A 12187-nucleotide genomic window follows, 5' to 3' on the forward strand; every position below is an offset into this window, starting at 1 on the left:
CATCTGTCTCTGCATTCTGGGCAAGGAGGCTCAGTGAGGGTTACGATACAACTTTCCCTGGGTCCCCAGAGGGAGTCAAGGCAGGATTGGGGTCTCAGTCTCTCTGAGACTTGTGTACCTGGAGATAATGTGTTCCTCACAAGAGTAAGTCCCTCCAAGATTTGAATACTGGTGGCGGGACTCATAATTCTGAAGGCTGTGTGGCAGGAGCCTGAAAAGCTTATGGCTGGGATGGAGAGGGCATGCAGGGAGGCATGTGTCCACAGGAGAGCAAACTTGGTCTGTGTCTGCTCATCTTTCTGAGCTGACTCCTGTGGATGAAGGGTGAGGTACCTGATGGGCTGGGTTCCCTGCCCTCTCTGGAGTCCCTGGAGAGAGCATTTGCAGAGGTTTGAGGAAGTCCCTTTGAGAACAAATCCATCTGTCTCAAGATACCATCCCGTAGCTGGCTCTCCCCTCACATGGTTACCTCTTCTAAGTTCCCCTGAGAGTTCCATTTCGATTTTGATCAGAGGCTCTGATTCATGGAAGTGACTGGAACCTTAGGTCAGCCTGCTCTTTGCACAGAGAAAGTAGGCTCAGGGTGAGCAGCAGAGAGTGAGGATGAATGCACCCTGGTTTCTAGATCTCATACCCCAGGGATTCTTCACGCCTTTCAGGACATCTGCTCCTGGATCACCAAGCGCCCAGCCTCTGGATGTCATATGGGAAGCTATCATCAAAGGCTTGTGGGGCAAATATCCCCCATAATCCAGTTTCCAGTGTGCAGCCCTACCTCACGTGTCTTTCTGTGCTAGCACCCTAACCTTCCATCCCCTCCACTTAGGACTTGGAGCGCAAGAGACATGGCTGATCTTATTCTGGTTGCAGGTTGTATTATTCTTTTTGGGGTTTTTTTGGCCACACCATGCGGCTTGCGGGATCTTAGTTCCCCCACCAGGGATTGAACCCGAGCCACTTCAGTGAAAGCGCCGAGTCCTAACCATTGGACCGCCAGGGAATTCCCAGGCTGCATGATTCTTGAGCCTGCTCTCCTCAGATGGACAGAGGTGGCCTGATGTTGTGGGAATTGTGGATCTCTGTGTGGGGAACGAAGGAGGATGGAATCCAAGAGTCATGGAAGTAGGGCTACTGAGTTTTCTAACTTCTTAAGTAGCCACGTGGTGAATTCTGCTTAAAGGAATGAATGAACTCTCTAAATGCTGGCACCACTCAGTCGTAGAATCATGGGGCCCAGAGCAGCTGAATAAGTAGAGCCGTCAGATCTTGGCATCATTTGATTCTCAAAGCAGGAAACCACAGATAGAGTCTTAGAACCGTGAGAAAAAAGAATTTTAAAATCAACATCGTGGAATTTCTGGACTCCTAGACTCTCATCACAACAATTAGGATCTGTAGATTAATTGTCCCAGAATCTTGGCTTCCTGTGGGGCCTAGAACCCTGACTCTGAGGCCTCGCTCACCTGTGAAAAGAGAGTGTTATATTATCCCAGCCATTCTTTTTTATTTTTTTAATTTATTTTTATTTTTATATTTATTTTTGGCTGTGTTGGATCTCCTTTGCTGCGTGAGGGCTTTCTCTAGCTGCGGAGAGTGGGGGCTACTCTTCGTTGTGGTGCACGGGCTTCTCATTGTGGTGGCTTCTCTTGTGGCAGAGCACGGGCTCTTGGGGGTGTGGGCTTCAGTAGTTGTGGCTCGCGGGCTCTAGAGTTCAGGCTCAGTAGTTGTGGCACACGGGTTTGGTTGCTCCATGGAATGTGGGGTCTTCCTGGACCAGGGCTCGAACCCGTGTCCCTGCATTGGCAGGTGGATTCTTAACCACTGGGCCACCAGGGAAGTCCTATCCCAGCCATTCTAACGTGCTAAGTTTTCTTGTGACAGCCTCCCTGTGGTGCCATTAGTGTTTGAGGGGCCACCTGACAAAATTCCGCTTCTAGGACAATACTGCCACCGTGTGGAGATGTTGAATGAGGTGGCATGGATGGGACACCTGGGGCCACTGCTAGGTCCCTCACCTGCAGTCAGTGCCCAGCTGGGCTCAGCTGTGGGTGGAACAAGCCTCAGCACCTCCCCAGCCTTTGGCGTTCCCAAGTCTTGAGTGCAGATGATACTCCTCCTGGTAATGGCAGTGACCACAGTCCCGGCTGGTCTGCATTAGGCAAGCTGGGTGATCACTCGGTCCCAGAACCACTTGAGAAGCGGTGTTACCATCCTCAGGACGTGAGTCAGAGCTGAGGCCTGGAGGGGTTGAGCGCAAGATCCACGGGGCTGGCATTCAGAGGGTTAGGGTTAGGGGCTGGGCGCCTCCTATGCAGCATCCTTCCTGCCTCCCTGTCGCCCAGGCTCACAGTCTGCAACTCCCTCTGCACTCGATTGCCCTCTCCTTTGCTGCACTGAACCCTCAGCATAACCTTCGGTGCCTCCACCAGTGATGGTGAGGGAAGAATATGCACCAACAGCTGCCATCTCCCTGGGCTGAGCGAGGCTGGGGTGTTACCTTCCCATACCTCAAGGTCGTGGTCAGTGGGTCAGGAAAGGTGAGGCGTGATCATGGGAGGTAGGGGCAGGGGGGCTGAGGCTGTCCAAAGTCTACTCTGACCACTCCCTTCCCCTCTTGCTGTTCTCTGGCTCCAATGAGACTTGACAATGTGTTTCCTACGAGGCCATCAGCCTCTTGGTGGGCCTTTTCTCTACCTCCCTGCTCTGCAGAGCCTTTCCACCTAGCATCCCCACCTCCCCCTACCAGTGCAGCTCCTTCTGCCTGCTCTCAATAGGTATCCCTCCTCTCTCATGTTGTCCAGAGGGTTGTACTGGGAAATTGAGGCCATCAGCGTTCCCCATATGACCTGCTGTGGGGCTTCCATCTCTCCTGCCTCAGAGGATGAAATTTCCAACAGCCCAGTTCGTCCAGAAGATTCAGCAGACATTTGTTCTAGTTGTCTCCAGGCTCTTCTCTCTCCTAAATCTTCCACCTGCCCTCTAGACCAGCTCTTTCCTCTTAGTCTAGGAGATAGATGCTATTTTAAATGATATTGTTTCTTTCAATTTCCATGTCCATTATTTGTTGCTAGTACGTAGAAATACCATTGATTTGAGTACATTGATCTTGTATCCTTCCTAAACTCACTTGTTAGTTCTAAGTGTGGTTTTTTTCATAGATTCTGTAGGATTTTCTCCATAGACATGGTGTTGTTTGTGAGTAAAGACATTTTTACTCTTCCTTTCAATTCCAGGTACCTTTCAGCTCTTGCTTGCCTTGTTGCGTTGGCCAGAAACTCTAAGACAATTTTGAATAAAAGTGGTGAGAGTAGATATCCTTGCTTTGTTCTTGATAATGGGGAACAGGCCCACAGTGTTTCATTTAAGTATGATGTTAATGGGTAGGTTTTTCATAGATGCCCTTTATCAGGTTGCGGAAGTTCCCTTGTGTTCCTAGTTTGCTGAAAGTTTTTATCCAAATGTCAGAATTTGTCAATTGATTTTTCTGCATCTATTGAGACAATTATATGGTTTTTATTTTTCAGTCTGTTATTTTACTGAGTTATATTAATTGATGTTCAAATGTCAAACCAACCTTGCATTTCTGGGATAAATCTCACTTGGTCGTGATTTATTGTCCTCTTTACATATTGTTCAACTGGATATGCTAAAACTTAATTAAGAATTTTTGCATTTATGTACATGAGGGATATTGGTCTGATATTTTCTTTTATTATAATATCTTCTTCTGATTTTGCCATCAGGATAATGCTGGCCTCATAGGCTACTCATGAGTGTTCCCAAATCTAATTCTCTAGAAGAATTTGTGGAATATTGCTATTATTTCTTTCTTGAATGTTTGGTAGGATTCACCAATGAAGCCTTCTGTGCCTAAAGTGTTCTCAGGAAGAAAAGTTTTCTATAGGAAGGTTTGTAACTATCCATTTAATTTCTTTAATAAATGTAGGGCTATTTTGGTTACCTATTTCTTGTTGAGTGAGCTTTGATAGTCTGTCTTTTAAGGAATTTGTTCATTTCATAGAAGTTGTTAAATTTATTGGCGTATAGATGTTAATAATATTTTTTATTTTTAATATCTGTAGTATCTGTAGAGATGTAACCTTTCTAATTCTTGGTATTATTAATTTCTCTCTCTTTTTCCTTATAAGTCTGGCTAGAGTGATCTTTTCAAAGACCCCATGGTTTGAACCTACCTGTGATCTCTTCCTAAATTTCTGTGGGTTTTGGATTTGTTTCACCTCCACAAATGTATAAGGCAATTCTAATAATAAATAATAAACAAATCTGTGTCCTAACTTCAGGGACTCCAATTATACAAGTATTAGGCTGCCTGAAGTTCTCCCACAACTCACTGATTTTCTGTTCGTATTTTCAGCCTTTTCTTCTATTCTATGTCTTCTAGTTCACTAATATTCTTTTCTGCCATGTCTGATCTGCCATCAATCCCATCCAGTGTATGTTCATCTCAAATATTGTAGTCTTCAACTTTAGAAGTGTCATTACCCTCCTATGTTCCTTGTCTCTACATAACCTGTTCAGTTTTTCCTCTACCTTCACAAATATGTGAAATCCCTACAGTCATTGTGTTGATGTGCTTATCTACTATTTTTCTCATCTGCCTCATCTGTGTCTATTTCTATTGCTTGATTGCTTTTTCTCTTCATTACAGGTCATTTTTCTGCTTACTTGCAGGTCTGGTAATTTTCAATTGAGAGTCAGACATTGTGAATTTTAGCTTATTTCGCTGAATACTTTTGTATTCTTATAAAAATTCTTCAGCTTTATTCTGAATACAGTTAAGTTACTTGAAAACTTCTTCTGAGGCTTTCTTTTAAGCTTTGTTTGTCAAGACCTGAGCAGGATTTAGTCTAGGGCTAAGTTTTCCCTAGCACTGAGGCAGTGTACTTCTGATGACTCTATTTGATGTCCTCTGAATTATGAGGCTTTTCCAGTCTGGCTGTTGGGAACATAAACTGTTGCTGACCTGTGTGAGCTATGGAGATTATTTCTCTGATTCTTTCAGGTGGTTCCTTCTCTGGCTTTGAGTATTTTCATCACATGTATGTGCTGATCACCAGTCATGGATGACTTGAGGGAGCCCTCTGCAACTCTCAAGAACACTCTCCATGCAGCTCTCTCCTCTCCAGTGCTCTGTGTTGTGAACTCCATCCAATCTGGATTCTCAGACTCCCGACTCTGTATCCTCAGCTCAGGAAGACCCCAGGCTCCTTCTGGGTCCTTCTCCCTACCTCAACGTGGACTCTCCCCAGACAGTCAACTGAACAATTGTAGAGCTGACCTTGCTTGCTTTCCCTCTTTTAGGGATCACTGTCCTGCACTGTTTTCACACTCACTGTCTGTTGTTTTATGTATTTTGCCCATTTCTTTTCTCTTTTATTCTTTGTTGTTGTTGTTTTAGATAGGAAGGTAAATCCATTCCCTCTTACTCCATGGAAGCAAAAATCCTGATGTTATTCATTCATTTACATTTTTGTTCTGCTAGTGGGTGTGAAGTGGTAGCTCACTGTAGTTTTACTTTGCATTTTCCTAATGACATTTGTATATCTTCCTACTTTGAAGTATCTGTTTGAGTGTTTCACACACTGTTTTATTATGTTGTCTTTTTACTTTTGATTTGTAGGCATTCTTTATACAGCCTGGATGCAAGACCTTTGTCACATATGTATATTGTGAACATTTTTTATCTCAGTCTGATGCTTTGCATTTTTATTGTCTCAAAATTGTCTTTAGATGAACAGAAGTTTTTATTTTTTAAAATTAAATTTTATTGGAGTATAGTTGCTTTACAATGCTGTGTTTGTTTCTTCTGTACAGCAAAGTGACATATAAATAAATAAACATATATATATATATATATATATATATATATATATATATATATATATATATATATATATATATATATATATATATAATGTCTCCACTCTTTTTTAGGTTTCCTTCCCATTTAGGTCACCGCAGAGCATTGAGTAGGGTTCCCTGTGCTATACAGTAGGTACTCATTATGTATCTATTTTATATATAGTAGTGTATATATGTCAATCCCAATCTCCCAGTTTATCCCACCCCCTTCCCCCCTTGCTAACCATAAGTTTGTTTTCTACCTCTGTGACTCCATTTCTGCTTTGCAAATAAGTTCATCTGTACCATTTTTCTAGATTCCACATATAAGTGATATTATATATTTGTTTTTCTCTTTCTGACTTATTTCACTCTGTATGTCAATCTCTAGATCCATCCGTATTGCTACAAATGGCATTATTTCTTTCCTTTTTAATGGCTGAGTAATATTCCATTGTATACATGTACCACATCTTCTTTATCCATTCCTCTGTTGATGGACATTTAGGTTGTTTCCATGTCCTGGCTATTGTAAAAGTGCTGCAGTAAACATTGGGATCCATGCATCCTTTTGAACTATGGTTTTCTCCAGATATATGCCCAGGAGTGGAATTGCTGGGTCATATGGTAGCTCTATTTTTAGCTTTTTACGGAAACTCCATACTGTTCTCCATAGTGGCTGTACCAATTTACATTCCCATGAACTGTGTAGGAGGGCACCCTTTTCTCCACATCCTCTCCAATATTTGTTGTTTGTAGATTTTTTGAAGATGGCCATTCTGACCAGTGTGAGATGATACCTCATTGTAGTTTTGATTTGCATTTCTTTAATAATTAGTGATGTTGAGCATCTTTGCATGTTTGATGGCCATCTGTATGTCTTCTTTGGAGAAATGTCTATTTAGGTCTTCTTCCCATTTTTTGATTAGGTTGTTTGTTTTTTTTGATATTGAGCTGCATGGGCTGTTTGTATAATTTGGAGATTAATCCTTTATCAGTTGCTTCATTTGCAAATATTTTCTCCCATTCTGAGTGTTGTCTTTTTGCCTTGTTTATGGTTTCCTTTGCTGTGCAAATGCTTTTAAGTTTAATTAGGTCCCACTTGTTTATTTTTGTTTTTATTTTCGTTACTCTAGGATGTGGATTGAAAAAGATCTTGCTGCAATTTATGTCAAAGAGTGTTCTGCTTATGTTTTCTTTAAGAGTTTTACAGTATCTGGCCTTACAAGTAGGTCTTTAATCCATTTTGAGTTTGTTTTTGTGTATGGTGTTAGGGAGTGTTCTAATTTCATTCTTTTACATGTAGCTGTCCAGTTTTCCCAGCACCGCTTATCGAAGAGACTGTCTTTTCTCCATTGTATATTCTTGCCTCCTTTGTCATAGATTAGGTGGCCATATGTGCATAGGTTTATCTCTGGGCTTCCTATCCTGTTCCATTGGTCTATATTTCTGTTTTTGTGCCAGTACCATACTGTTTTGATTACTGTCACTTTGTAGTGTCGTCTGAACAAGGGAGCCTAATTCCTCCAGCTCCGTTCTTCTTTCTCAAGATTGCTTTGGCTACTCGGGGTCATTTGTGTTTTCATACAGATTGTAAAATTTTTTGTTCTACTTCTGTGAAAAGTGCCATTGGTAATTTCATAGGGATTGCACTGAATCTGTAGGTTGCTCTGGGGAATATATTGGTTCTTCTAATCCAAGAACATTGTATATCTCTCCATCTGTTTGTGTCATTTTTTATTTCTTTCATCAGTATCTTATGGTTTTCTGAGTACAGGGCTTTTGCCTCCTTAGGTAGGTTTATTCCTAGGTATTTTATTCTTTTTGATGATATGGTAAATGGGACTGTTTCTTTAATTTCTCTTTCTGATCTTTCATTGTTAGTGTATAGAAATGCAAGAGATTTCTGTGCATTAATTTTGTATCCTGCAACTTTACCAAATTCACTGATGAGCTCTAGTAGTTTTCTGGTAGCAACTTTAGGATTTTTTATGTATAGCATCATGTCATCTGAAAACTGTGACAGTTTTACTTCTTCTTTTCCAATTTGGATTCCTTTTGTTTCTTTTTCTTCTCTGATAGCCATGGCTAGGACTTCCAAAAGTATGTTGAATAAAAGTGACAAGAGTGGATATCCTCATCTTGTTCCTCATCTTAGAGGAAATGCTTTCAGCTTTTCACCATTGAGTATGATGTTAGCTGTGGATTTGTCGTATATGGCCTTTATTACATTGAGGTAGTTTCCCTCTAAGCTGACTTTCTGGAGAGTTTTTATCATAAATTGGTGTTGAAATTTGTCAAAAGCTTTTTCTGCATCTATTGAGATGATCAGATTTTTTTATTCTTCAGTTTGTTAATGTGGTGAATCACATTGATTGATTTGTGTATATTGAAGAATCCTTGCGTCCCTGGGATAAATCGCACTTGATCAGGGTGTATGATCCTTTTAATGTGTTGTTGAACTCAGTTTGCTAGTATTTTGTTGAGAATTTTTGCATGTTCATCAGTGATATTGGCCTGTAATTTTCTTTTTTCATGATATCTTTGTCTGGTTTTTTTATCAGGGTGATGGTGGCTTCATAGAATGAGCTTGAGAGTGTTCCTTCTTCTGCAATTTTTTGGAAGAGTTTCAGAAGGATAGGTGTTAACTCTTCTCTAAATGTTTGATAGACTTCTCCTGTGAAGACATCTGGTCCTGGACTTTTGTTTGTTGGGAGTTTTAAAATCACAGTTTCAATTTCAGTACTTTTGATTGGTCTGTTCATTTTTTCTATTTCTTCCTGGTTCAGTATTGGAAGGTTGTACCTTTCTAGGAATTTGTCCATTTCTTCTAGGTTGTCCATTTTATTGGTTTATAGTTGCTTATAGTAGTCTCTTATGATCCTTTGTATTTCTGTGGTGTCCATTGTAACTTCTCCTTTTTCATTTTAATTTTATTGATTTGCATTCTCTCCCTTTTTTTCTTGATGAGTCTGGCTAAATGTTTATCAATTTTTTTTATCTTCTCAAAGAACCAGCTTTTAGTTTCATTGATCTTTGCTAATGTTTTTTTCATCTCTATTTCATTTATTTCTGCTCTGGTTTTTATGATTTTTTTCCTTCTACTAAGTTTGGGTTTTGTTTGTTCTTCTTTCTCTAGTTGTTTTAGGTGTAAGACTAGGTTGTTTATTTGAGATTTTTCTTGTTTCTTGAGGTAAGATTGTATTGCTATAAACTTCCCTCTTAGAATTGCTTTTGCTGCATTCCACAGGTTTTGTTTTTATTTTTTAATTTTTTAAATTATTATTTTATTTGACATTTTTGGCTGCTTTGGGTCTTTGTTGCTACATGTGGGCTTTCTCTAGTTGTGGTGAGCAGGGGCTACTCTTCAGTGCAGCGCACGGGCTTCTCATTGTGGTGGCTTCCCTTGTTGTGGAGCGTGGGCTCTAGGAGTGCAGGCTTCTGTAGTTGCAGCCTGCAGGCTCAGTAGTTGCGGTGTGCGGGCTTAGTTGCTCCACAGCATGTGGGATCTTCCTGGACCAGGGATCGAACCTGTGTCCCCTGCATTGGCAGGTGATACTTAACCACTGCTCCACCAGGGAAGTTCCTGCCTTCCATAGATTTTGGATCAACGTGTTTTCATTGTCATTTGTCTCCAGATATTTTTTTGATTTCCTCTTTGATTTCTTCAGTGATCCATTGGTTGTTTAGTAGCACAGTATTTAACCTCCATGTGTTTGTGCTTTTTACAGTTTTTTTCCTGTAATTGATTTATTTTTTCTTTTTTCTAAAAACTTATTTATTTTATTTATATATTTTTGGCTGCATTGGGTCTTCATTGCTGTCCGTGGGCTTTCTCTAGTTGCGGCGAGAAGGGGCAACTCTTTGTTGTGGTGCACAGGCTTCTCATTGTGGTGGCTTCTCTTGTTGTGGAGCATGAGCTCTAGGTGCGCAGGCTTCAGTAGTTGTGGCCTGAAGGCTCAGTAGTTGTGGCTCACAGGCTCTAGAGTGCAGGCTCAGTAGTTGCGGCACATGGGCTTTGTTTCTCCGTGGCATGTGGGATCTTCCTGGACCAGGGCTCAAACCCATGTCCCCTGCATTGGCAGGTGGATTCTTAACCATTGCACCACCAGAGAAGTCCCCCTGTAATTGATTTCTAATCTCATAGCGTTGTGGTTGGAAAAGATGCTTGATATGATTTCAGTTTTCTTAAATTTACCGAGGCTTGATTTGTGACCCAAGATGTGATCTATCCTTGAGAATGTTCCATGTGCACTTGAGAAGAAAGTATATTCTGCTTCTTTCAGATGGAATGTCCTGTAAATATCAATTAAGTCTATCTGGTCTAATGTGTCATTTAAGGCTTGGGTTTCCTTATTAACTTTCTGTCTGGATGATCTGTCTGTTGGTATAAGTGGGATGTTAAAGTCCCCCACTATTATTGTGTTACTGTCAATTTCCCCTTTGATGGCTGTTAGCATTTGCCTTATATATTGAGGTGTTCCTATGTTGGGTGCATATATATTTACAACTGTTATATCTTCTTCTTGGATTGATCCCTTGATCATTATGTAGTGACCTTCCTTGTCTCTTTGAAGTCTTTATTTTGAAGTCTATTTTATCTGAAATGAGTATTGTTACTCCAGTTTTCTTTTGATTTCCCTTTGCATGGAATATCTTTTTCCATCCCCTCACTTTCAGTCTGTATGTGTCCCTAGGTCTGAAGTGGGTCTCCTGTAGACAACATATATATGGGTCTTGTTTTTGTATCCATTCAACAGTCCATGTCTTTTGGTTGGAGCATTTAATCCGTTTACATTTAAGGTAATTATCAATATGTATGTTCCTATTACCATTTTCTTAATTATTTTGGGTTTGTTTATGTAGGTATTTTTTCTTCACTTCCTCTTTTATTCTCTTCTCTTGTGTTTCCTGCCTAGAGGAGTTCCTTTAGCATTTGTTATAACACTGGTTCAGTGGTGCTGAATTCTTTTAGCTTTTGCTTGTCTGTAAAGCTTTTGATTTCTCCATCGAGTCTGAATGAGATCCTTGCTGGGTAGAGTATTCTTGGTTGTAGGTTTTTCCCTTTCATCACTTGAAATATATCTTGCCACTTCCTTCTGACCTGCAGAGTTTCTGCTGAAAAATCAGCTGATAACTTTATGGGGATTCCCTTGTATGTCATTTGTTGCTTTTCCCTTGCTGTTTTTAATAGTTTTTCTTTGTATTTAATTTTTTACTTTGATTAATATGTATCTCAGTGTGTTCCTCCTTGGGTTTATCCTGTATGGGACTCTCTGTGCTTCCTGGACTTGGCTGATTATTTCCTTTCCCATGTTAGGGAAGTTTTTGACTATAATCTCTTCAAATATTTTCTCAGGCCCTTTCTTTTTCTCTTCTTCTTCTGGGACCCCTATAATTCGATGTTGGTTCATGTAATGTTGTCCCAGAGGTCTCTGAGTCTGTCCTCATTTCTTTTCATTCTTTTTTCTTTATTCTGCTCTGTGACAGTTATTTTCACCATTCTATCTGCCAGCTCACTTATCTATCCTTCTGCCTCAGTTATTCTGCTATTGATTCCTTCTAGAGTATTCTTCATTTCAGTTATTGTATTGTTCATCTCTGTTTGTTTGTTCTTTAGTTCTTCTAGGTCTTTTTTAAAAACTTCTTGCAACTTCTCAATCTGTGCCTTCATTCTTTTTCCAAAATCTTGGATCATCTTTACCATCATTATTCTGAATTCTTTTTCAGGTGGATTGCCTGTCATTTAGTTGTTCTTGTAGGTTTTTTCTTGCTCCCTCATCTGCAACAGGTTTCTCTGTCTTCTCATTTTGTCTGTCTTATTGTGTTTGTGGTTTCCTTTCTGCAGGCTGCAGGATCATAGCTCCTCTTGCTTCTGGTGGGGGCTCCTCTCTGCCCCTTGGTGGGTGAGGTGGATATTGAGAGGGGCCTCCCCTTTGCTCTGTGGCTGTCACTGCCCTATCATGGGCATGGTGTGTTCCCCAGTTGTTGAAGTAGAGGTGCCGAGATCTGTTTCTTAGCTGTGTTTCTGATCTGTGGTGTGAGGTGGGTGGGATCGGAGCACTCCCACTTGGAGAGAAGCCTCTGAGTATTCCTTGTCTGGGGCTGTTCACCTGTGAGTGTGCTCTGTTGTGTCCCCTTTTGCCTGTTATGTGAGCTCACAAAGTACACTGTTGTTGGCACTGCTCTCAGTCCCACCTTAACCATGGATATGCTGGCAAATGGCCCTGGTGACTCTCAGGTGTTGTTTTCACCAGGCCACTGGTGCAGATCCCCTGAGGTCTGGTCCCAGGACTGCAGTAGTCATGCACCTGGACCCGCTGTG

Source organism: Balaenoptera physalus, assembly GCF_965194825.1.
Source record: "Balaenoptera physalus genome assembly, chromosome: 3".
Lineage (NCBI taxonomy): Eukaryota > Metazoa > Chordata > Mammalia > Artiodactyla > Balaenopteridae > Balaenoptera > Balaenoptera physalus.